At 42.5% G+C, this 27,126-nt stretch overlaps 1 protein-coding gene, 2 long non-coding RNA genes, 1 pseudogene and 3 gene segments (V, D, J or C); 2 read left to right on the top strand and 5 right to left on the bottom strand.

Annotated features, from left to right (window-relative positions):
* LOC125148931 (immunoglobulin lambda variable 5-37-like) overlaps positions 1–27,126 on the bottom strand; it is a 1,027,427-nt gene that overhangs the window by 449,278 nt on the left and 551,023 nt on the right.
* LOC125148968 (uncharacterized) overlaps positions 1–27,126 on the top strand; it is an 863,358-nt gene that overhangs the window by 448,114 nt on the left and 388,118 nt on the right. The window lies entirely within an intron of this gene.
* The window catches only part of LOC125148944 (immunoglobulin lambda variable 5-37-like), a 657,272-nt gene that overhangs the window by 444,494 nt on the left and 185,652 nt on the right, over positions 1–27,126 (bottom strand).
* Positions 1–27,126, bottom strand: part of LOC125148935 (immunoglobulin lambda-1 light chain-like) — an 899,300-nt gene that overhangs the window by 425,127 nt on the left and 447,047 nt on the right. The window lies entirely within an intron of this gene.
* The window catches only part of LOC125148936 (immunoglobulin lambda variable 5-37-like), a 647,249-nt pseudogene that overhangs the window by 416,594 nt on the left and 203,529 nt on the right, over positions 1–27,126 (bottom strand).
* The window catches only part of LOC125148937 (immunoglobulin lambda-1 light chain-like), a 498,673-nt gene that overhangs the window by 412,267 nt on the left and 59,280 nt on the right, over positions 1–27,126 (bottom strand).
* Positions 8,598–26,442, top strand: LOC125148987 (uncharacterized). Its single transcript, XR_007145766.1, has 3 exons — positions 8,598–8,608; positions 19,037–19,041; positions 26,228–26,442. It is a non-coding gene; the product is annotated as an uncharacterized LOC125148987 (long non-coding RNA).

Here is a 27,126-nt window from a genome sequence, read left to right on the forward strand (position 1 = left end):
GGGATATGTTGGGTAAGAGGAAGAATAAAAATAGTCTTGGAGCAACACTTTAAGTGTACAACTGTCCACTCTATATGAGTGTGAACAGCACCTGATACTCCATATGACAACTGATAGGTATGGAAAAGTATGCATTCACCAGTTTTATGACTCTATACCATTTAACTGAAGTCATGTTAAGTAATGTGCTCTAGAAGATATACCACATCAGGCAGCTTCAACTGGGATACAACTTGACTGAGTTTATAATAATCCACCTTCATCTGGCAGAATCCATATGTTTTGGTGGTTGTTGTTTGTTGTTTTTGTTTAGAAGCCAGATTGATGAATTAAATGTCAGCATGTTGGGGACAAAACACCACTGCATCATTAATAGTAACACTTTATCTCTTCTATTTTCCCACAATAATATTATTTTGTAAGTTTCCATCTTGAAGAAAATGGAGCAAAGCATGGTTCTAAGGCTTTCCCTTGGCCTTCTAAACTACTAATACTCATACTTCTTGGCCTATTTTACTAGGCCAAGAAACAAGCATGGAGATTTTGCTGACAATTATGGGAAAGTGTTCATTGGGTGATTCTATGGACCCAATAGATCTGCCGTAAGCTGTACCTCTACTAGATGGGATATGCAGTTCTCCCCACTGTAATGTAGGGCATGGTGATAATCTTGATTCCTGAGTATGAATGTCACTTGAATCATGTGTTCAACAATACTCAGAATATTAATATTAATATTAAATAACCAAAAGTCACTTCGGGGCAGCAGTGAGGAAATTATTACCATATCTGTTCGTCAAGTGGTGACTTCCTCACAGAGTCCCAGCCTAAATTTCAGTTACAAGCTTTAAGTCCTGAAAAATGGCTACTGAGCAATAAAATTTATTATTTTCTTTGGGGTGGTTGCACCTAGTCCCTTGTACATCCATTCTTTATCTTTCGGTTGTATAGATTGACACTATCCTTGGTGGCTCCTATCTGCCCTGTCCTTTGGAATGCTGTCCCCCAGTAGCCATGCCTACTACATTCTTGGACTGCTGCTCTTTGCCATAATTTAATCCATCATCTTCAAATAATAAGAGGTTTCTCTGCCCTTTAATGTTTAGGGATCATATGATTCCTGTTGCTATCAGAGAGAACAATTTAGTAATGGAATCCTACTATGAACCTGGGCCAACCAAGAACTACATGACTGAGCTATGAGGCCAAGGCAACAGAGGAGCTGACGATGCTGTTTGTACTATGAGCCCACCTGTGAAAGGCTTCAACACCCTGCAAACTAAAAACCCATGAGGGAACAGGTGAGTGGCAACAACCATACCTGTCCACATATTAACTCTCATGATTTGAGAAGTGCCTGAGAAAATATTTTGCAATGCATGGCAACATTTGCTGTGGACCAAGACCAGGTAGGGTATGCAGAGACAGGATTTCCAAAGACAGGTGCTCATTACCAAAATATCTCAGATGGTGAAAATTCTCAAAGCAGGGTTAGGAGGTGAATGGTGAGTCAAGCCAAGGAGAGGGACATGGGTCCAGGGTGGATCAGGTGTGAGGTTTTGTCTCACTACCCATACCTGTCACACTGTGGATATACAAAACTGCTCCCACTACCATGGTTTGCTCCACAGTTGGAGTCAGTATCATCTTCCTGGATATTCTGGATGGTCAGGTACCAAACTAGGTCAGAACCAGAACCTGAAAGCATCAATTAAGGAGGGAAAGTCCTAAAAATGACTTATTGGAAGAGAGAGAGAGAGACGGGAGGGGCAGGGGGGCTTTTGTCTGAACAGGAGGCATCTTTATCTGGGATATGTGGACCATGGGGTTCTTCTTCAATCAAAAAACTTTAGTTCTGTTAGGGATTTCTCTTTGGTTCTTCTCCGCAAATTACTTCCCTCTTATGCCATTCTCACAGACTTAAAAATGCAGAATCTCAGGCCTCACTCCGGACGTAGGGAATCAGAATCCAAATTTTATAAGATTCCAGATGATTCACTTGTACATTAAAGTTAGAGACTATCTGATCTAACATATGCGGAAGGATATACTTTGTTTTTGGTTACTGATCACTTCTCGTGTTTCAATCTATTCTGTTTCCAACCAACTTCTTCAGGAAATGAACGTTATCATTTTGTGAATTTTATGTCCAGAATAATGTACTTAGGGCTTCCCATTGAAAATAATAAGCATCTTCCTTTCTCTCACTACATCCACTTGTGTTTTAATATGAACAGGATAATATTCACAACTTTACAACTTCACAATCTTTACAACTGGTGAACAATTGGAAATACCTAATGACTATCTTTATTTTGAATGTAACTTTTAAATATTAAGTAGTAATTGTATATTTACTTCTAAACTCGGGATAAATTACTTATTTTAGCCTTTAATGACAATAGCAGTGCTTGAAACATGACCAAAAATATGAAATATAAGTGAAGCTATGATCACAATTGAGTAATAATTAAAAACCAGTTAGGGAGAAATTGTTCAAATTCAGAAATATACTGTTTGATGTATTAGGTTCCTAGGGGTGCCATAACAAAGTACCACAAGCATGGTGGCTTCAACAAGAAGTTATTGTCTCACAGATCTGGAGGCCAAAAGCCCCAGATCCATAGGGCGGGGCCATGTTCCCCCCGAAACCTGCAGGGGAATCCTTCCATGCCTTCCCATGACTGCTAGTGGTTTGAGGACAATTTTTGGAATTCCCTGGTTGCAAATGCAAACTGCAAACTCTGCCTCCAGCTTCCCGCAGTGCCGTCCTTGGCTTCCTCTGGCTGTCTTATTACAAGCACACCAGACATACTGGACTAGGAGGCCACCTTCCCCCAGTATTGTCTCATCTTAACTAATGACATCTATGACAACCCTATTTTCAAATAAGGTCATATTTGTAGGTCCTAAGGGCTAACGACTTCAATATACGTTCTTTGGGAGGATACAGTTTAACCCAGAGTATTATGGAAAAAGAATTCTTTCCAAAAATTGTTTTTAATTTTTAATATTAAAAAATATACAATATCCTTGCATTGCATTAAAATGCAACCGAATGAGGGGCGCCTGGGTGGCGCAGTCGGTTAAGCGTCCGACTTCAGCCAGGTCACGATCTCGCAGTCCGTGAGTTCGAGCCCCGGGTCAGACTCTGGGCTGATGGCTCAGAGCCTGGAGCCTGCTTCCGATTCTGTGTCTCCCTCTCTCTCTGCCCCTCCCCCGTTCATGCTCTGTCTCTCTCTGTCCCAAAAATAAATAAACGTTGAAAAAAAAAAGAAAAAGAAAAAAAAATGCAACCGAATAAAATAAACTTTATTTATTTAAAAATAATTTTTTAAAGTTTATTTATTTATTTACATAATCTCTGCACCCAGTGTGGGGCTCGAACTCACAACCCTGAGATTAAGAGTCACATGCTCTGCCAACTGGGTCAGCCAGGTGCCCCAATAAACTTTAGAAATATACAAAATGAGGGTTTCCTCCGTTTGTCCTTAGATGACAAGGAATATTAGAGATGTTCCTTTTTTTTGGGAGGAAATGTGTTTGACCTCAGTTTTTAGTTCTGATCCAGGCACGTACCGTTCTTTGTCTAATACAAAATAATTGAAACCTACTTTTTGTGGACCAGTTCCTCCCAAGACATTCATATATTTGCTCCACTTTAGGACTCAAACAGGAATGGGAAGCAATTCAGACTCTGCATCACTGTCTATGGATGGTCAACATTTAGGCTAACCTGAGAACTCAGGTATCTAGTCACATGGTATCTAGTCATGTGATGCCAACATCACATGGTTTTGTTTGTACCCACACTCTGTTAAACAAAAGTTTGTGTCTTCTTTCCTCATCTGGGTCTCCCACTGTGCCAAGCACCACTATAGTGTAGCCCGCAGTGGTACTCAGCCTCGTCCTAGGGCTCGGCCCCTGTGAGGGTCAGGGAAGCTTTGCCCCCAAGGAGGGAGCCTAAGAACCATGCAGAGGTCCAGGAGTGTTTGCTATTTGTGTTGAAAACCAGTGTCCCGGGGGCTTGTCCAAGCTTCTGATGGAACAGTATTGATAGTGAGCATCGATAACTGCTCCAGTGCTGGAGCCACAGGTGAGAGTGACTGTCCCTCCTGGGGACACGGTCAGTGAGGGATCCCGAGTCACCACAGCCTGAGAACTGGTCCCTGAAATGAAAATAGACACATGTTAGGAATGAAGCATAAAGGCAGAGGGATCCCTCCAAAGTCTGACCTCTGAAATCTCCATGAACCTGGGTAGTGGGTGAGGAGGGGGAAGAGGAAGAGAGGAGTCCGGGTCATGGAGTGGACTTTCCAAAGGTCCCTGGCCTTAGAGCTGGTGCTAGTCTCTGGGTTGTCTCTTTTATCTCCTCCACAGCTCAGGAGTCAAGGGTATGTTTGGTGTTACGTTATTACATTATGCAAATATGAACTCCATTTGGTACTGGGTCCTCAGCCCTACTCGTAGATTTCCTACAAAGAGTATGTCTGGGGTGGTTAAGAGCTCTGAATTTGACCCTTGGGAGGAAGCAGCTGCTGTCACCTCTAACTCAGGCCAGTGGGCATGGGTGCAGGGCCCGTTCAGTTGGAACCATTTCAGTTACTTTCAGGCCTTGGCAGCTTTGAGCAGGCACACAGTGCCCCCTGGTGGCATCCTTAAGAGTCTGTTCATGGCGGTGAGAATCCTGTAGAGGGAACCTGTTCTTGCTTTCAAGAAGCAAGTGAATAATAAATGTCACCCACTCTTGAGTCTCTCCAGAGAGTCTTCCTTTTCAGTTTCATCTGTTGTATTTTTCAGTTCTATAAATTCCATTTGTTTTGATGACATCTATTTCAAGTCTGTATTTCTGTCTTTTCCCTTTGTTCCAAGCGTATTTGTAGCTGCTCATCAAATGAATATTATGATTGTTGCCTAAAAACATCTGTCCCATAATTTCAGCATGTGAGTCGTTTCAGTGTTGGTGACAGTAGATTCTCCTTTCTCATTCAAGGTTTGGTCTTCCTGGTTCTTGACACGACGGGTGATATTTTTTACTAGATCCTGGATATTTGGGATATTATATCATGGGATGTTGGGTCCCTAATTATTTTCCTTCAACCATTCGATCCTCTCATTGAGGTGCAACAGGATCTCAGGGGTTCTATGTCAGTTTCCCAGTGGCCTCAGAGGATGTGGAGTGCTCACCCCCTCTGCTGTGCTGCTGACTTTGTCCTGGAAAAAGTGGGGCATTGATTGTCACCTCCCAGTTCTCATCAGGTTGGGAGTGGGACAAGCTCCCTGCTGACCCCAGGGAGGGTCACACAGGTCTGAATGGAGCTGCTTTGCTGCCTAGGATCAGTGCTTAGCAGCTCACTGGGCCCCATACCCTCACTGGCACCAGGGAGGGGAGTGGTCAACTGCAGGGCCAGCTCCCCTGCTTTCCATCCCCTTATTAGTATGTTAATGTCAGGTGGGAGTCCACAATAAGCTCCTCACTGGCACCATGGTCACCAGCAGGGGTACAGGAGTGCTGACCAGTTCTGCCTTGTAGCACCATATTCAGTCTCCCTGCTGAGGGATGGGGTTAAAGTGAGCTCCCCCAGGACCCGGTAAAATCATGGATGGAGGAGAACTGGAGTTCTAACTAGGATATATTTTAATTCTTTTTTATTCCCCATGTGTTTGTGTGTTGAAACTTTTATTCTGTAATAATTTTATGTTTACGGAAAAAAATGCAAAGATTCAGAGATCTCTCAATACTTTTCACCCAGATTATTCTAACGAAAACATCGTGCATAACCATGGCATATTTAGTAAAACAAAAACTGAACAGTGGTCAAATGATATTAATGATACTGCAGACTTTATCCAGATTTCACAAGTCTCTGTTATTTTTATCTTTATTTTTATTTTTGCCACTAATGTCATTCTTTGTTCCAGGGTCCAATCCAACTAACCACATGGCATTTATTCATCCTGACATACTGAAATCCTCCAATGTGTAAGGTTTTCAATCTTTCTTTGTTTTCCTGAATTTGGGAATTTTGCCTAAATGCCCACCCCAACATCACAACTGAAAGCTCGGGTACCCAGCAAAGGTTCCAAGACAGCTCGATGCCTAAAATTCTTCTTTGGCCTGTGTCCTCACATAGCATCTCACATCCTAGTACCTTGTCTCTGGACACAGCTTCAGCCAGCCCTGAGCACAGGAACCTGAAAGAGAAGGGAGGGTCTCTGCTCTGAACCCTGCAGGAACAGAGTCCATACTGTGGAGGACTGTCTACCTCCTGGGATGGTCCTCAGGCCCTGACCAACAAGAAACCTAAAAAAATTGTTAGCTGTCATAAAGAGAAAAAAAAAACCAGCTCAAAAGGCTCTGATTTTTACAACTTGGATCACTAAGCAAAGTTTCTGTGTCATCGTGGGTTTTTTGTTGTCTTGGTTTTTGTTTCTCCAGAGGTCACATAGGGTGCATAGGAAACTGTTAGGAAGGACATTGTGACCCACAAGCTACTTCCAAGTATGGTCAGTGTGTATTCAAGTTATTTTAAATTGCAAGAGAGTCAGTCAGTGTCCGGGGTTCTGAGCAGGCTGAGATATCTGCCCCACTTTCCCATGTGTGTGTCCCTATGAGCAGCACTGCTGTGTCAGATCTGACAGTAATAATTACCCTCGTCCTAAAGCTGGAGCCCAGAGATGAGCAGAACCCCAGCATTGGCTGAGGCATCTTTGGATTCAGAGAAGTGACTGGGGACCCCAGAGCCCTGGTATCTATATGTTCTGAGTAATAGTACAGGAGATACTAGGGAGGGCTCCTTGACTTCTGCTGGTACCACTGCATGCTATAGCTGCCAACAATGAATCCACTGCTCAGGGTGCAGGTGAGTCTGGCTGTTGTTCCCGGAGATGCAGACAGGGAGGGCGGCTGGGTCAGCACAGGCTGGGACAGGGAACCTGCAAACACAGACACTCATGGGTGATAGGGTAGAGACAAGGGTAGAGTTTTTCAGGATCTGAGCCACAGGGTCAGACATCAGCTGGAGGACTTCCCTGTGTCCCTGAGGCCTGTCCCTACCTGTGCAGTGGGAGAGGAGCACGAGGAGGACAGGAGTCCAAGCCATGGTGACACAGGCCCTGGTATCACAGTGGAATGGACTGCCCCAGGCCTTCTTTTCTCCTCCACCCCCTGCACAGGAGGGGCTGTCCATGCAAATGGGGTCTATCCACTGACTGTCCAACTCTCCCTGAGTCCTGGTGCTGGAGCTCAGCTCACACCACACACTGAGCAGGATGGAGGTTGGCTTCACCCCTGGGGAGAGCCCGGGGAGGAAGCACCTGCTGGCACAACATACAGATCCCTGCTCAGGGCACAAGCCAGGCCAGAGAGGACACAGCTGCTGAGTCCCCATCAGGGAGCACAGGGCCCAGCCCCCACCAGCCTCCTTTGAGTGTATGTTCCTCACTTAGTAGCTGTGTAGGGACCACAGGTCAGTCCCACAGCACCTCCTGCTGGTCCTGGGGTACTCATCTGGCCATGGCCCAAAGCTCTGAGTCCTGCTGATTTCTGCAGCTCACCAAGTCCCTGTGTGTTCACACATCAGTGGTCTGATCCATTGAAGGTGTGGCCCATAGTGCTGCCACTATGCTTACCCCTGTAGCATGTTTCACTTTCGGGAGTACTGGCTTGTGGGAGATGCAAACATTTACCTAAATTAAAACTTAAGTTGCTGGCACCCAGAGAAGATGAACTACATCTGTCATATCCCTCCCTTGATATGTGATTTAGAATATGCATGTTTTGAGTATTTTAAAACTCCTTTGCATTAAAACAATGGATTCCAACTACTCTCTCATAAATTGAGTTCTTCAGCGAATTTCATCATCTTACTAATTTACAAAGTAAAGGAAAAGCAATGGATTTATCTTTGATGAAGTACAATTTATCATTTTTTAATTGTATAGGTTGTGCTGTTGGTGTCTTGTCTAAACATGTTTATACAAACCTTAGATCCTGAAGATTTTCTCCCATGTGTTCTTCTAAACATTTATAGCTTTATGTTATACATTATGTCTATGATGCATTTAGTGAATTTTTTTATAAGGGGAGAACTTTAGGTGAAATTCGTTTCTCCCTGTGGATATCCCATAGTTCTGTGGCTGTCTCTCCAGAAGGCCATCTTTCCTCCCCTGAAAGACTTTTGTTGCAACTTTGTCAAAAGTACTTATCAAGAGGCGCCTGGGTGGATCAGTTGGTTGAGCCTCCAACTTTAGCTCAGATCATGATCTCACGGCTCATGGGTCTAAGCCCTGCATCGGGCTCTGTGCTGACAGTTCAGAGCCTGGAGCCTGCTTTCAGATTCTGCATCTCCCTCTCTCTCTGCTTTTCCCCAACTCGTGCACACACACACTCTCTCTCAAAAATAAATAAACCTTAAAAAAAAATACTTACCCATAGTTTCATGGGTCTGTTTCTGGGTTTTCTGTTCTGTTACATTGACCAATGTGTCTATCCTTCTATCCATGCCACTCTGTCTTGTTGTGATAGGGGCTGAATTTAACTTTTATACAATTCGGGAAGAATTGACATCTATACTATACTGAGACTTCTAATCCATGAACAGAATATGTCTCTCCATTGTTTTAGATCCACTTTGATTACACGTACCAGGATTGTCCAGATTTCAGCATCCATGGCCTGTACGTGTTTTGTTACATATGCACCAGATTTCATTGTTGAGTGGTTTTAGTGGTATTTTAATTCAGTTTTCACATGTTTATTGCAAGTATGTACATCTAAATGATCTTTCTATGTTGATCTTGTAATATGACCTTCCTGAAATTACTTATTTTTCCTCAAATTTATATTTATATAAATATTTGTAGCTTTCTTTGTGTTTCCTCTTGTAGACCATTCTCGTCCCTGAAAATAGGGACAATGTCTCTTGTTAGTCTGTATATCTCTCATTATTTTTCTTGCCTTATGGTTCTGTCGGGCACATCCAGTCCTCTCAACAGCAGTGTTGAGACTGGACATGATTGCCTTGGTCTCTACGCGAAGAGAAAATCTTTTAGTGATTCATCTTCATGTGTTTAGCTATTGGAATTTTATAGTTTTCTTTATCAAGCTGAGGGTGTGCTCCTCTAGTTTTCATTCTCTGCGAATATTTATCATATTCATTTAGTCATTCTCATCTATTATCATGAATAGGTTTTGAATTGTGTCATATGCTTTTTCCATATTGATTGATAAGATTATGGGATTTTTCTCCTTTAGTCTGTTAATACAGGAGATTGCATTGATTGGTTTTTGAATATAAAACAGGACTTGCATCCCTGAAATAAACTCTATTTGGTCATGGCATATACTTCTTATTATAGTATATATAACTGAATTCTATTTTCTAATATTTTCTTAAGAATGGAGGGATATTCCATTTGTTTGTTTTGTGCCAGAAAGCTGTTGGCACCAGGTATTAGCTGAAAAATTTAAATTCATTACCTTAGCCAAATCCTGCATTTTGTTCCATAAGCAAGGAATATGTAGTCATGTATTCAAGTTTTCTTTCATTTCTCTTACAGTGTTTTATAGTTTTCCATGTATGTCTTCCAATTTTTCTAAATATATCCTTAAGAATTTCAAAATTATGTCATTATAAATGGCATTATTTTTATTTTTAAGTGTTGATGGTTTATTGCTTCTGTATAGACTACCATTCATTTCTGCATGTTGGTTTTGTAACCTGAAACCCATATTGAAACACTTAGACCAGAAACGTCTGTGAGCTGCCACTAGAACCAGAACTGGAATCAACATCTTTTGGCCTCTAACATATCTTCTGAGGAATTTTTATCTCTGTGCAAGCAAGTTTTCCTTTGAAAACATGAACACGGTCAGAATAAGTTATCAGTCTAAAAATTTAGGGGCACCTGGGTGGCTCAGTCGGTTGAGTGCCTGACTTCGGCTCAGGTCATGATCTTGTGGTTCGTGAGTTGGAGCCCTGCATCGAGCTCTGTGCTGACAGCTCGGAGCCAGGAGCCTGCTTCGGATTCTGTGTCTCCCTCTCTCTGCCCCTTCCCCACTCATGCTCTGTCTCTCTCTGTCTCTCAAAAATGAATAAATGTTAACAAAATTAAAAAACAAAATTTAGTTGAAGTAAGGGATATGACACTGTGAAATCATCTGTTTCCAGGAAACAGATTTTCTTTGTTGAAGATCTGACAACAGAAATCACCCCCTGAGCCACCTGACAAGGAACGTCAGCAGGCCTAGAGAGTAAAGGGGAATTTTGTCTCACTTCCCTGTGGGTCTGGAATACTGCATTATCTTGGCATAATGAGACAGTAATAGTCTCCTTGTCCCCATACTGGAGTCTAGAGATATTAGAACACCTGAATTCGTTGAAGCATTTTTGGACCCAGAAAATGACAGGGGACTTGGGATCCCTGGTGTGTATCTGACTCTGAGTTGAATTTCAGGAGATACTGGGGAGAGTTCCCCGGTTTCTTCTGGTGCCTATATATATATATATATATATATATATATATATATTACCAACAATGATGCCACTTCTCAGGGTACAGATGAGTCTGGCAGATTCTTCTATGGATACAGAGACACTCACAGATGGTGGAGCAGGGATGAAGGTGAAGCTACTTGGGGGTCTCATCCAAAGGGGTTGACATAGGCTTGGGGGCTTCTCTGGATCACTGAGGATGGTCCTTACTGCAATGAGAGAGGAGCACATGCAAGAGAAGCATCCATACCATGGTTAACACATACCTGCCAAGACCCCACTGCAGGACCTGGGCTGTCCCAGGCATCTCATCTCCTTCTGTGGCCTCTGGGAGAAGGGGCTGTTCCTGTATATTTGTTTCCTCTGATCTCTGCTCCACCCTGAGACTCTACTGCGCTAGTCACTCAGCTTTTATTTTTTTATTTTATTTTATTTTATTTTATTTTATTTTATTAAAAAAAAATTTTTTTCCAACGTTTATTTATTTTTTTTGGGACAGAGAGAGACAGAACATGAACGGGGGAGGGGCAGAGAGGGAGACACAGAATCGGAAACAGGCTCCAGGCTCTGAGCTATCAGCCCAGAGCCTGACGCGGGGCTCGAACTCACGGACCGCGAGATCGTGACCTGGCTGAAGTCGGACGCTTAACCGACTGCGCCACCCAGGCGCCCCCGTAGTCTCCGGATGTGTGGCTGGATCCCCTTCCAAGCCTCCTGAGACATGGGGTATTGTTTGATCCTTACCGGACTCTCTCCTGGCTTGAGCTCTACCAGGACTGGGGTCCTGTGAGCGGCTAGTCCCATCCCCCCTGTCTCTGCCCAAACCAAGGGGAATTCTTGTAGCCATCTGTCTATATTATTCTCTCTCGGGAGCGCCTCCTGGTGGAGGAGGTATTCATCCTCCAGTTTCATGGTCAGGACCTGGATGGGGTGGCCCTTGCCATCGGTGACCTGAGGCCCCCCTTGTCTGAAAGTTATCTGAGCTCCAATCTTGGTCAGTAAGTCCCGTCCTAACAGCGGGTAGGGACATTCTGGTATTACCATAAAGGAGTGGGATACCCGGCCCGTTCCCAAATCTATTGTTCTTCGGGTAGTCCATGAATACTGGCTCATACCAGTTGCCCCTTGTACCCAGGGCTTCTTGCTAGCTAGTTTTCCTTGTGGGGTGCGGAGGACCGAATGTTGTGCTCTGGTGTCGACAAGGAAGTCAATAGGGGTCCCCTCCACTTTAAGAGTTACCCTGGGTTTGGGGAGAGGGTCCGAACCCTGACTCCCCTAATCACTTAGTTCATCTAGCTCTAGGACTTTTACTCAATCAGTCTTGCTTCCCTTCCCGCCGGCCCTTTTTGGACAATCTCGGGCCCAATGCCCTATTCTCCTTGCAGTATGCGGACTGATCCTTCTGCAGCCTCTGCTTCCCCCCTTGGTGGTTCTTTTACCTTTTCTTGCGTTGTCTGCCAGCTGCCAGAGACGGCGGTCTCGTTCCTCGGGGAAGTCAGCAGTGGTAGCTAGTAGTATTCTGGCCAGGTCTCAAGTCTGCTTACTGCTGGCAGCTGCCATGGCGCGAGCCTGCTTGTCCTCAGGAGGCTCCCAGTTATTATATACCTTTTCGGCTACCACCAGTAAGTCCTGCAGACTTTTTTCTCCTAATCTATCTATTTTCTGTAATTTTCTCCTAATGTCTACAGCCAATTGGTTTATAAAGGCCATGATAACAGCTGCCTTGCTTTCCGGAGCCTCTGGATCCATGGGGGTATAGGTACGGAATGCCTCCATGATCCGTTCTAAAAAGGCAGCCGGAGATTCATCTTTTCCCTGTTGTACATTTCCTACCTTGGCCAAATTGGTTGGCTTTCTAGCAGCCATTCAGAGACCCCCCATTAGAGTCTGGCGGTAGACCCGGAGCCTCTCCTTACCTTCTGCCGTGTTGAAATCCCACTGGGGCCGAGTTAAGGGGAAGGAGGTATCTATCTGAGCCTGGTTGGTGGTGGGATTCCCGTCTGCACCCGGAACTAGTTTTCGGGCCCCATTGAGGATTCTTTCTCTTTCTTCAGTCGTGAACAGGACCTGCAAAAGCTGCTGGCAATCGTCCCACGTGGGCTGATGGGTAAAAAGAACAGAGTCTAATAAATCAATAAGCCCTGCCGGTTTCTCGGAAAACTTAGGATTCTGAGCTTTCCAATTGTAGAGGTCACTAGTGGGGAAAGGCCAATAGTGATGGGGCTGATTCCCCTCCGCGTCTGGGGGTCCGGTGGCTTGCAGGGGCAGAATAGTGGAGTCGGCAGCGGAGGTGGATTGCTCCCTCTGAGCCCTTTGTCTAGTAAAGGGCGGGCTTCCCACTGGAGCGTTTCCACCTCCCGCTCTCGGAACAGCATCTGCCTCCCCCGGAGGGGGAGGATGGTGTTCTTCCGGCATCCTAGAGGGGTTATATGGGGGAGGAAAAATTAATTCTTCTTCAGTACCCCCCCTGTAGGACAGGGAAGAGGGGTGCTGAAGGCTGGGTAAGACGTTTCCTCTTCTCTGTCTCCTGCAAAGCAAGAATGGGTTTTGGCTCCAGAGGGAGCAGGGCTAGGAAGGGCTTAAGCCAAGAGGGTGGGTCTTCTACAAGGTCCTGCCAAGTGATAATGTAAGGGAGCTGATCAAGATGGCCTGTCTTAGGCTGAGAGATGATACTCCTGACTCAGTGGATGGTAGGGAGGTCGAAGGTCCCCTCTGGTGGCCATCCGACATTGAAAGTTGGCCACTCGCTAGAACAAAAAAACTGCAACCGACCCTTTCAGATTTCCACACTGAGGTTGTTAGCTCTTCCCCTCACATCCTTAAAGTGATCAATCATAATACTTAGAGGAGTAGTCTGACTCTGTCCCATAACGTCCGTCCAGTAAGTCCACAGAACAAAACAGAGAAACACAAAAACAGACAAACAGAGGGCCCCTAGAAAGTCTTCCAACTCCATGGAAGCAAAACTGAGAGCTAGCTTAGACATTTGAGGGGATTCCACATCCCTCCAAAGACGATGGCCTCACGCCCACCAGCGGGAGTGACCCGCCTCATCTCAGACCTTTGAGGGGATTCCACGTCCCTCCAGAAGGGAGGATCAGAATGTCTTCTGAAACTCCCGGCCCGTGGTCCTCCAGTGCGTCCACTTAGACTACATCGGGCACTACCAGAATTCCAGAAATGAGCTCACACAGAAAAGACAGAACAAACAGACGCTAACCGTGGCCAGTCAGGCTCTCCGGGTCGGGGGTCCCATAGGGGTCTTGGGGATCCTGGACGAGCCCCCAAATGTTATGCCCAGAATTAGTGATCCCCAAAGACCACTAGGGAGCCAAGTCCGATGCAAAAGCAAAGAGCCTTTATTCGAGCTGCCTCGAGCTCAATCCCCTACCTGCACTGATGCAGTGGTGAGATACCAGGGAGAAAGCGAGTTTCAAAAGGACAAAGGTTTTATTGGGGCCTGGGGGCAGTTGGTGAGGTAATGGCTATGGCCTCAGCCAATTGGCTGGGGAAGGGTCCTGGGGAAGGGTCCGAGTCCTGTTAGGCAGGTGAGGGGGGGGTACTCAAGGGGAGGAGGTGTGGTCAAGGTGAAGGACACAGAACAAGATGGAGTCGGCCGGCGTAGGCCCGCCCTTTCAGGGGCAGAGTTCTTAGTAGAAGTAGCAGAGTGTGCAATACTCAGAGACATAGTAGCAGACACTCATGGTGAAGAAACAATTGCTAGACAGTGATGGCTGCATGGGACAGCTGGACAACCAGGGTGATCCAGACAGATAAGAAAGATGGTTTTATATTGAAGAGGTTGGAAGATGTTTGTGACAATTTTATTCAGATATAAGTAACTTCACTTCAAATACACATATTTAAAGTTTTCAAAAACACGATGTTTCAAGAGGTAGATAGACACATGAAAGTATCACCACAGTCAAGTTAATGATGGAGGGCCAAGACAGGGATCCTCAAGATGGGCATCTTTGGCATGAAAATTGTATTGTGTTAAAAGCAATCGCAACTCTACCAATCCAGGAAGTTTTCACCTCCCCTTCAGCTGCCTGCCTGTCTGAAGAACACAACTATTAATACAGATTCCTCTTTACCTAAGAAACTTACCAGTATAACAGGGCAACCTTTGTTTTCCAAACATCTCCTTTCATCTTCCTGCTGAGGGTCTTCCTCCCCTTTGTGTCCCCAGACCCCTACCCTTCTCCTTAACTAGGATGTCAGATAAGCCTCATGTTGCCTAACTTTGGAAGTTCGTGTGTGTGTGTGTGTGTGTGTGTGTGTGTAACCTTCATTAGTATGAAACTAAATTTGATTTTTTTCTGTTATTCTGTCCCATTTCAATTTGATTCTTAGTCCAGCTAGAAGGGCCTTTAATAGCAGAGGAAATTCTCCCTCCCTGACAGTTGTAGTGGGCAGGACTTTTGAACTTACTGAACATGGCTCACCCTGTATGCTATAGCTGAGGCCTAGAACGTCTGATATACAGCCAGTAGAATGTAAGACTTCCTACCATCTCCAGGAATCTCTGTCTGCACAGTTTGATGGAGTGGAAGTAGTGTCAGGTATTTTTCTCTCTTTTTAAATTTAGATTGGCAAGAACAAATATTGTAGAACTAGTTCCTTGGGTTTAGCGACAGTTTGGTTGAATTTGGTAGATGACTCTTTGGTTATTAATCAATCTCCTCCCAGAGATGGTCTTTGTTTTCCTTTGTCTGTGTCTTTAGTGCCATGTATCCTAAAAAGGAATTACATATGGTAGGGGTGCCTGGGTGGCTCAGTCGGTTGAGCGTATGACTCTGGCTCAGATCATGATCTTGTGGTTCGTGAGTTCGAGCCCCACGTCGGGCTCTGTGCTAACAACTCAGAGCCTGGAGTCTGCTTCAGATTCTGTGTCTCACTCTCTCTCTGCCCCTCCCCTGCTCATACTCTGTCTCTCTCTGTCTCAAAAATAAATAAAAAAACATTAAAAAAACATTTAAAAAGGAATTACATATGGTAGAAGGCAGGCATAGCCCCTAGAAGGCTTCTGTTGGAGCTGGCCCACAGACTGGTGAGTTCCATGTTTTCATCAGACTGACATCTGTTTGGACAAACTCTGCTGTGGGTTACAGGCTGTTGCTAAGAGGACACCATGGAAGCCAAAGCTACAAAAGTAGTGGCACAGGTCAACACTTAAAAGCTGTTTTAGTGCTTGCCGTCTCAAGAAGTCTCCTGTGTTAGTGTAAATTGGTCCAGGAACAGGTTAGATTGACACTAGGTCATCTACCAACCCCAAGAAACTTCCGTGCAATGAGGTACACTGTAAAGCACCAAACAGTCCACAGGGCATATCCCTCCTAGGTATTGGAATGGCTCGAAGAGACCAAGGCTTAGCCAGAAGAAAAATAGGATAATGATTCTTCTTTCTTTTTGTTCTATGTCCTTAAAGGGTTGGTTTGTGACCAATGAGAACGTTCCTTCTGGTGTCCATCATCCAGAGGTTGCTCTTACTGGGGTGCACCTTGGTGGCCAGTCAAACAGACTGGGGGTAACCCCTCCCATCTCTCTCTGTCTCTCTGTCTATCTATCTCTGTCTCTCTGCCATGCCGGCTCTCAGGGGAGTTTGCCGTAAGACCTTGCAGCTCATAGAAACCTTTGTCATCTCAGCCCTCATTGCTTGTTAGTACTGGAAATTTCCATTCCTGTAACACCTGCCTGGTGTCATGGATTAGTGGGTCTGTGACTGGAGGCGTATCAAGATTTTTTGGGAGATTTGACATAGCATAATCACTACATCATCCTTACTGCCATTACAATGAAGGCCTTTGCTTTCTTCGATTAACTTGAGTAAACTTTTGGATCCTGGGGCTGCATCAGCTATCCTCTCTCTGGATGCCTCTTTTGTCTTTGGTTAAGCCATTACAAGGTTTATTGGTTTGAATTGCTATTAATAGATCCTACTTATCAATGTGATGCTGTCAGGGCAGATCCGAAGACCCAGAGGATGCCCCTCAGACCAGCCAGCCAAGAGGATCCTTGGCTTTGAGAGGATGGAAATAGAACGTGGGCCAGAAGGAGGCGAAAGCAGAGTTTATTGACGATATAGAGAGAGCAGATAACAGATGGAGTGAGTGTTTGAGAGACTCAGAAAGGAAAAGAGGAAGTCTTATGTTCGTTTGGGGGTCTGGTTTTTTTTTTTTATTGGGGTTGGTGGTCTGGTGCACATGTCCTCTCATCCAGGAACTAGTTAGGTAGTCTGGAATGTGCATATGATAGTTCCCTCTGGTTATTCTCAACTGGACCTTCCTTAGAAGTTACCTAGTCTAGAGAAACCATTAACCCCTTGTCCCTGACAAGGAGAACATATGCTATTTGCAGTACAAGGCATGTGTAGAGTGGTTCTGGAAAGAATAGAAGCCTAAAAAGAAGCAAAGGGAAAAAAACCCCAGCTTTTTCTCTGATGAGGTCCCTTCAATTTCCCTGCCTAAAATGGCCAGACAATGGATCTTTAATTTGGCTACATTTAAAAGAAAAATTTTCTTTATAGAGAACTCTCAATTCTCTTATCAGTAAAACATTAACCTTACGGACTTCCTTGGCAAGAAAATAATAATAATAATAATAATAATAAAAACAAGAAAACAAAAACAAGAAATTAAACTTGAGACCAAAGTAAATGTTCACATGTAATGTAAATCCCCCTTCCTAAGACCCAGTCTCATCTTCCCGTTTCAATCACTTTTCCCTACAAGATTTACAGGGAGCACTCAGGACTAATCTCTAGGTTCAAAGTATACAAATTGCCTTGTAAATGCTGAAAGCCAGGAAATAAATTTAACAAAAGCACCAGAGACTGGGAAGAAGGCTCCCTTTGCTCCTCCCTTCCAGGGTTCTGTAACCAGGCTCTTCCAGCCTCAGGCATTGCTATATGTCCTTTGGTGGTGCATCCTAGACCCTCCACCACAAAAAGCCTTTTTTCCCCCTGGAAAACAGCTGATATTTTTAGTTATAAAGTCTTTTTACCTCTACTTTTACAAGATCATCCAAATTTAGAGAGTAGCTAAAATGCTTATTTGACTACAACTACCCCTTCACAGAGAAAACAGAGGACCAAAACTTATCCTAGGCTCTCCTCCAAATGATCTGTGAATGGCTAAAAGGACTAATACAAGCCAAGGTTAAAGTGTATAGTCAGAAAAAACGTTTTTGTTAATGTACTTTATGCAGACTTTTCCAAAGCATAAATCTTTAAAAAATTTTTTTTTAACATTTTTATTTATTATTGAGAGACAGAGAAAGACAGAGCATGAGCAGGGAAGGGGCAGAGGGAGAGGGAGACACAGAATCCGAAGCAGGTTCCAGGCTCTGAGCTGTCAGCACAGAGCCCGACGCGGGGCTCAAACTCACAAACCTCGAGATCATGACCTGAGCCAACATCAGACCTTAACCCGACTGAGCCACCCAGGCACCCCTCAAAAGCATAAATCTTTTGATGCTCCTTTTAGTAAATGTCTCCCTCCTATGAAAAAGCAAATTTAGTTAAAAGTGGGTGGGGCAGTCCTTTGATATTCAGGCTAGAATCCATTTTTTTGGGGGGAGCTAGAAACAACTGTCCTTGTCTTACGAATCTCTACAAAACCAGAAATGCAACTCTAGAAACAAGCAGAACCCACCCATCCTAACCAATCCCCAAACTTTGCCTATTCCTCTCAAAACATTTGTGGATATTATTTAAGATCAGGTTATTATTTTTTTTAATATGAAATTTATTGTCAAATTGGTTTCCATACAACACCTAGTGCTCATCCCAACAGGTGCCCTCTAAGATCAGGTTATTGAAACTAAATGTTTCTGTAGTTAAGAAAAATAAGATAAATTTTAAGCAGCAATTATTCTGAAACTTGTAAAAATTTGCATTTTTCTCTATCCCTTGAAATTATAAATTTTATCATATCTTTCAAATATAAACACAACCCACAATCTTGTGATACTAGAGAAAGAATGAATGAAAGAAAGAAAGTAAGAAAGAAAGAAAGAAGTCTTTAAAAAATATATATAAACCTCTAAAAAGGCTCTTTTGACCAGAACTCTGATAACAGAGTTGTTCCAAATCTCCTCCTTAGAGAAAACTCACATACTCTCTCTGTGCTTTTGTGATGTAAATTGTTACCCTTTTCTAGGATCTAGGAGCCATTCTTTGAAATGCAAATTTCATTGCTTTTCAATGAAGGTAATTTTCAAATAAGATAAAATAATGAAACATTAAATACTGACCATAGTTTATCTACTTTTGTCTTGTTACAGAGAAACTAGGGGTAAATCTAGGTCTGTTAGGAACAAGTATGTTTTATTAATAGATTGACTATTATTATTATTATTTAAAAAAAATTTTTTTTAACGTTTTATTCATTTTTGAGACAGACAGAGACAGAGCATGAACGGGGGAGGGGCAGAGAGAAAGGGAGACGCAGAATTGGAAGCAGGCTCCAGGCTCTGAGCCATCAGCCCAGAGCCCGACGCGGGGCTCGAACTCACGGACTGAGAGATCGCGACCTGAGCCAAAGTCGGCCGCCCAACCGACTGAGCCACCCAGGCGCCCCAATAGATTGACTATTAGAGGCACATGTTTGTAGAAATTATAAAATATGATTATAAATGTGCCAATCTAAAGAATTCTGAGGTAATAGTTCACAATTTGTTACTGATGGGGTTTTGGGGTGATGGTGGGAGTTTGGAGCCAATGGCCAAGAAAGAACTCTTGAAGACGTCTTTGGTGCAAAAAGGTGGTTTTATTAAAGCATGGGGACAGGACGTGGGCAGAAAGACCTGCACTGGGATTGTGAAAAGTGACTGATTATATACCTTCAGGTTGGGAGGGGGTTAGGAACAGCCTAAGTCTCTCAGGAATTTTGGAAGCAAGGTTTCCAGGAGCTTGAGGGGCTGTTTTTAGGAAAATGTCATTTATTAATGCTTAGTAAAACCTCAGTCATGAGATCCTTCAGATGTATATTGGGTGCCATATGCTTGGTGTATAATTGCCAACATATACTTGGGGGTTTAAGATAAAGGAGGTTTGCAAATGAATTTTTATGTGTTTAAGGAGACTCACAGGATTCTGGGGGGTCAGAATAATGTTAAGCCAAGATTCCCTTTTGCCCCTAGCAAAGTGTCATCATCCAGGCAGCTGCTGCTCCTAGAGGAAGGTCATGCTTCCTGTTTCAAGGACTTGTCAATGGGCTGTAGGCAGTAAGGGAATTTGAGTTTTCATTTGCCTTTGTTCTGCACATCACCACGGCAAGCACTTAACCCCCCTTACATCTTGATGAGGATGATATAACATTGATAAGATTGTCTTTTCTTTGTTCTTAGGCAGCCAGGGATGCCTGAGGAATATCACACATATTCCATGGGGCGGGGGTGGGGGTGGGGGGGTGGCACTGTTAGCTTGTGCTTGGCCCTCAGCTTGCCTTATGGTCCCTCATCAATTAGTACTTAGTGTTCACTAGAAATTAAAGTTTCTAAGAATTAAGAATTCTAATAAATATAATTAAGACTGCTGGAAATAACAAGGGGAATAACTCTATGTGAGGAGAGTAAGACACGTGTTTTTGGAAAAAAAAAGGAAGAGAGAGAAATAAACATACATTTTTGTTGAGGGGGGGAAGGTGGTTTTAACCTAAGGTGAGATTAGTTATTCAAAAAGGAAAACAAAGGACAAAATGTGAATGCAGGAAAGAAAGTCTTTAAAAGGTTTATGGGAAAGGAATCTGTGGAAAGACATTTTATATAGTCAATACTGGCTAAGATTAGGATCAATTTTAAGTGAGTAAAGAAGTTCTCTTGAACTATTAGTCTGCTCTTAATAAGAAATTATAAATAGAAGTTTTTCTTTACCTTTGAAGTTATGTGCAGAAGAAAAAAATAAAAACCAAAAACTGAATCTCATTATTAAAAGTGCTAAATTTTGTTCACAATTATTTAACCTTCTGTATTTGCCTTTGGATTTTTTTTTTGTCACTTTGCTTAAGTGGATAGTTAAATATTGTTTCATAACAATTTGTGATCCTATTTAATCTAATGTTCAAACCTTTTGATATTTTTTGACATACTTCCCAAAATTGAATTCTAAATGAAGAAGGTCCCTGGAATACTTCAAAGATTTTATGAAAAATTATAGTAATTAGACTTTCTTGGTATGTTAAATTACATGGGAAGGATTGCCATATAAGTGATACTAAAACCTCTTATATTATTTAGATTTTTGGATATTTTATTAAAATAAATGTTTTGGAGTGTCTGGGTGGCTCAGTCAGTTAAGTGAACTACTCTTGATTTTGGCTCAGGTCATGATCTATGGTCTGTGAGTTTGAGCCCTGAATCAGGTTCTGTACTGACAGTGCAGAGTCTGCTTCGGATTCTCTCTCTCCCTCTCTCTCTGTGCCTCCCCTGCTTGCACATGCACACACACACACACACACACTCTTTCTCTCTCTCTCTCCATAAATAAACTTAAAATTTAAAAAATAATACATGTTTTAAAAACTGCATGAAATTCCTAGAACTCTTCTATCCTGTTATGTTATTACCTTGAAGTGCTGTGTGTCACAAAAATAAGAAAATTTCCTTGTTAATTGTATCATAATAAACTCAAGTCAGATCTAACACATGGCCATTTTTAAGTGTTTTATAATTACAGACATCTTTTTACTCAGATTCGTTTATACAAGCTTCCTGCAAATGTGCTTCATCTTAAGTGAGATTTGTGGAAGGAATTCTGAGGACAAATTCTGATAACTTGAAGATCATAAAACTAAACTAGATAAATATTTCCAGAGCTAGTGGGAAAACTGGATTAAGCAGAACAAGGGTTAATAATATAGGAATAAATTTAACCAAGGAGGTAAAAGATCTGTACTATGGAAACTATAAAACAACGATGAAAGAAAATGAAGATGACACATCCAGTGGAATGATATTCCATGCTCATAGACTGGGAGAAAAATATTGTGAAAATGTCCATACTACTCAAAGCAATGTACAGATTTAATGCAATTCTTATCAAACTACCAACAACGTTTTTCTCAGAAATAGAACAAATAATCCTAAAATTTGTATGGAACCACAAAAGACCCCAAATAGCCAAATCAATCTTGAGGCAAAAGAACAAAGCTGGAGGAATCACAACCCAAATTTCAAGATATACTACAAAGCTGTAGTAATCAAAACAGTATGGCACAAAAATAGATACACAGATCAATGGAACAGAATAGAGTCTAGAAATAAACCCATTATTATGTGGTCAATTAATCTTCAACAATGGAGGCAAGAATATGCAGTGGGAAAAAGACAATCTCTTCAACAAATTGTGTTAGGAACACTGGACAGCTCAATGCAAAAGAAAGAAACTGGATCATTTTCTTATACCATACATAACATTAAACTCAAAATGGATTAAAGACCTAAATGTGAGACCTGAAACCATAAAAATCCTAGAAGGAGCATAGGCAGTCATTTCTCTGAATCAGAGATAGCAACATTTTTCCAGATATATCTCCTGAAGCAAGGGAAACAACAACAAAAATAAACTATTGGAACTACATCAAAATAAAAAGCTTCTGTGGTGATCAAAAAGAATGAAATCTTGCCATTTGCAACAACATGGATGGAACTAGAGTGTATTATGCTAAAGGAAATTCGTCAGAGAAAGACAAATATCATATGGCTTCACTCATGTGGAATTTAAGATACAAAACAGGTGAACATCAAGGAAGGGGAGCAAAAACAATATAAAAACAGGGAGGGGGACAAATCAAAAAAGAATCTTAAATACAGAGAACAAACAGGATTGCTGGAAGGGTTGTGGTTGGGCAGGGAGGGGCTAAATGGATAAGAGGCATTAAGGAGGATACTTGTTGGGATGAGCACCGTGTGTTATATGTAAGTGATGAGTCACTAAATTCTACTCCTGAAATTATTACACTATATGTTAACTAACTTGGATGTAGATTAAAAAAATAAATTAATTAAAACCAAACCAAACCAAACCAAACAAAAAAAGCTTCTTTACAGAAAAGGAAACAATCAACAAAACTTAAAGACAACCTAAGGAATGGGAGAAGATATTTGCAAATGATATGTCTGATGAAGGGTTAGTGCCCAATATATATAAAGAAATTATACAACTCAACACCAAAAAACCAACTAATCCAATTAAAACATGGACAGAACATGAACAGACATTTCTCCAAAGAAGACACAGAAATGGCCAATAAACACATGACAAGATGCTCAATGTCACTAATCATCAGGCAAATACAAATCAAAACCACAATATCACCCTATACCTGTCAGAATGGTTAATATTCAAAAACACAAGAAACAACAAGTGTTGGTGAGGATGTGAAAAAGGAGCCACTGCTGATGAGAATGCAGACTGGTATAGCCACTGTGGAAAACAGTATGGAGGTTCTTTTATTCTTCAGATAAAATTATGAGGGGTGCCTGCTGGCTTAGTTGGTGTAGCATGTGACTCTTGATCTCAGAGTGGTAAGTTTGAGCTCCACATTGTGTATACAGATTACTTAAAAATAAAATCTTAGAGGGGCGCCTGGGTGGTGCAGTTGGTTAAGCATCCGACTTCAGCCAGGTCACGATCTCGCGGTCCGTGAGTTCGAGCCCCGCGTCAGGCTCTGGGCTGATGGCTCAGAGCCTGGAGCCTGTTTCCGATTCTGTGTCTCCTTCTCTCTCTGCTCCACCCCCGTTCATGCTCTGTCTCTCTCTGTCCCAAAAATAAATAAATGTTGGAAAAAAAATAAAAAAATAAAAAAAATAAAATCTTAGAAAATAATATAAAATATGATACCATCCGGTAATTCCACTACTGGCTATTTACCCAAGGAATATGAAAACACTAATTCAAAAAGATATATACACTCCTATGTTTACTGCAGTATTATTTACAATAACTGAATTATGGAAGCAGCCCAAGTATGTAGCAATAGATGAATGAGTAAAGAAAAAGTTGCGTATAAAAAAAAAAGGAAAAGTGGTGTATATATACAATGAATATTACTCAGCCATAAAAAGAATCTCGTCATTTGCAACAACATGGATGGATCCAAAGGTATCATGCTAAGTGAAATAAATCAATCAGAGAAAGATAAGTACCATATGATTTCACTAATACGTGGATATTAAAAAACAAAACAAATTAACAAAGAAAAAAGAACAAACAAAAAAACAAGACTCTTAAATATAGAGAACAAACTGTTGGTTACCAGAGGGGAGGTGGGTGGTAGGGATGAGTGAAAGGTGGTGGGGATTAAGAGTGCACTTATCATGATGAGCACTGAGTAATGTATAGAATTATTGAATCACTATATTGTACACCTGTAACTAATATAACACTGTGTGTTAATTATACTGGAATTAAACATTTAAAAATAAAAATAAATGATAATATTGGACTGAATAAACTAAGGAAGATAATTACATTTTTATGACTTTTCTTAAAACATTACAGACTCAAAAAGACTTTGTTTTTCTAGATTTAATAGAACTTTTTATCTTAAGCTGACTTACAGCAATTTGATCAAATATACCTTTGTGAACAAATTAAAACATCTATCTTTTCTCCCTGCTTGATCTCTCCAAAATCCAGAAACTCTCAGTAAATATGCTTATATTTTTATGGCAATATATTTATTTGCATTAATTCAATAAGAATCTGTTCTTGTAACAGGGCACAATAGCAAACATTGATTATATTATCAAGGCTTTGCTGGAATGTCATATTTGAGAGAGGCATACATAGACTCGAATATGATCAGACAGCTTTAAGGACCTAACGTTAACTTATGGAGCCAATAAAGCCCTTGGAAATATTAGCCTGCACAGGGATCCCAGCAGCATCACCGAGTAAAGAAGGTCACTTCCTGGCAGGTGCAGGAACCTCAGGATATTTTGAGAACCTCAAGAAGAGAGGAATTCATCCAAATCTATGGGTATCACAGAAGAAGTCTGATGGCAAGAATTTGGCTTGGCTTTTGGCCTTAAGAGGCTGTTATAAGTTCCATCTAGAGATTCCTCATAAAAGTTCTAGCAAAGCAGGTTTTAAAGAACTTACATGGTCAACAACCTTTCTTGTTGGAATTATGTAAATAATCAGGCCATTTTTTAAAAAATCTAGACTCATTTTGCAAACACATTATTATTAATTTGGCTATCCTTAGTAAAAATGGGGTTGATTATAGAGAAAAATATGCTTCAGTAACACACCTTTGTAGATACTAAATTTTACAACTGATCATTATAAACTGGACTAGATCCTGGATTCTTCTAGTGTCTCCCAATGCCTGGCTACAACACTTCAAGATAAAATTTTTTATTTTTCTCTCAGTTTCTGACAACTGGAATCATTTGATAAACCAAACTTCCCTTTATTCCTGAAGCCCTGCAAAATGAATAGAAATGACTTGATGTAAACTTCAGAGAAATCCCCACAAAAGCTCATGTATAGACAATCTTCCTGCCTGTTGCTCTGTGGACACCTCAAGAAGGTCACTAGAGACATCAAAACTGCCACCAGGGAAATCCTTCACATCACCACCGCCTGACCTATGCCATCTGAAGATGCTTCCAGTCCGACATCTAGATATCTCACTGGTAGAATTCAGGACTCAAGGTACTGGGTTTATAATTTGTTCCAACCATTAACCTACATTCTTCCTTTGTTTCCATAAGAGTGCTGCTTATCAGTTACCTGATTGCTTGCCCAATATGGGCCTAGCTTTGAGAGCCTCCTTTGAGAGCATCACCGCCTCCTGAAATGAGTTTAACTGAACTGACCTATTGTCAGATTAAGAGACTGGTTCCACAAGAGGTAACAATCTACCTGCTCAACTTCGAATGTGTGAGACTTCAGGGGTGCTTCAGAGGAGGGAACTGTAGGGGTTGAGGTCGGGTTGCCCCAAGATGGGCCCTTTTCTCATGTGGATTATTTTGAGCTGAAGTTAATCTGAGACACTTTGAGGTCAAGAGAAATGTTGGCCCTTCCTTTATCTACATAGAAGAATCCAAATTGGATGGCCTTTCCAGAATAAGTTAAATAAATATATCTGAGTAACCCATCTATATGGCAGGGCAAACATTTGTTTACCAAACATTTACTCTTTTTCATCTTCCTGTGAATTGCATTCCTTCCCTTTGAGGCCCTAGACCCCTAACCCTTCTCCTTAGTTAGAATGACATACATGTCTCTTTTTTCCTGACACTCTTTGGAATTTCTATGTATGAGTGGTTCCCTGAATGTATGCTAATAAGTTTGATTTTCTCCTCTTTATCTGTCTCTTATCAATTTAGTTCTTAGTCCAGCTAGAAGGATCTTTGAGGGGACAGGACATTCTTGTTCGCCGACAGTAATAAAGGGGATACAATAGTATACAATAGATAGGAAAAGACTCAGATTTTTCCTTTATAAGTATTTATTCTTATTAATGCCCTGGGGCGTGTGCACTTGGGCTCTATTACCTCACGCATGTGTGCTCTTAGGACACCTGTGCTGTCTTAGGCTGCAGCATAATCTGTGTGTCACTGCTTCCTCCTCAAGGGCAGGTCTCACCACAGAGAAGTCTGCCTTACAGGGGCCTCCACAGAAGCTTCTCAATAAAACAGGCTTGGAGACAAGGTCTGTGGACCTAGGGGTTTTTGTCTCACTTCCTCCTTATCTGAGTCACCGTGAGTAACACTAGCTGCTCCCACTGCCATGATATGTAGCACAGTAATAGTCAGCCTCGTCCTCAGGCTGCGGCCCAGAGATGAGCAGAAGCCCCGCATTGGCCGAGGCATCTTTGGACCCAGAGAAGCGGCTTGGGACCCCCGAGTCCTGGTGCTTATTTGAATCTGAGTAGAACCTCAGCAGATGCCGGGGAGAACTCCCCAGTTTCTGCTGGAACCAGTATATGTGGTAGCCGCCAACACCGAAGCCACTGCTCAGGGTACAGGTGAGTCTGGCTGTTGTTCCCCGAGATGCAGACAGGGAGACGGCTGGGTCAGCACAGGCTGGGACAGGGAACCTGATACTCATAAATAATGGAACAAGGACAAGGTCTTGTCATAAGACCTGATACTCATAAGTAATGGAACAAGGACAGGGTCTCGGCCAGAGGGGCTGACACAAACTAGAGGGCTGCCCTGTGTCCCTGAGGCTTGTCCTTACTGGCCGAGTAAGACAGGAGCACATGGAGGACAGGAGTCCAGGCCGTGGTGATACAGCACTTAGTCCCCACAGTGGGCTGGGCTGCCCCAGGCCTCCTTTTCTCCTCTACCCTCTGCCACAAGAGGGACTGTCCATGCAAATAGGTGACAGTGACAGTGACAGTCCAGCCCCTCCTTGAATCCTGGTGCTGGAGCTCAGCTCACACCACACACTGAGGAGGATGGAGGTTGGTTTCAGCCCTGGGGACAGCCCTGGGGAGAGCCCTGAGACAGCACACAGGGTCCCTGAGCAGAGGCCACCAGTCAAGCCGTCAGGTGTTGAGTACACAGCTCTGGTCTCACCCATGTGGCTCAGACATGTGCCCACAATGCCCCCGCTGGCCCCGGTACAGGTTGCACTGCGTGTGAAAGGCAATGTCAGCATCCTGCCTGG

This window comes from Prionailurus viverrinus, chromosome D3, assembly GCF_022837055.1.
Source record: "Prionailurus viverrinus isolate Anna chromosome D3, UM_Priviv_1.0, whole genome shotgun sequence".
In the NCBI taxonomy this organism is placed as follows: domain Eukaryota; kingdom Metazoa; phylum Chordata; class Mammalia; order Carnivora; family Felidae; genus Prionailurus; species Prionailurus viverrinus.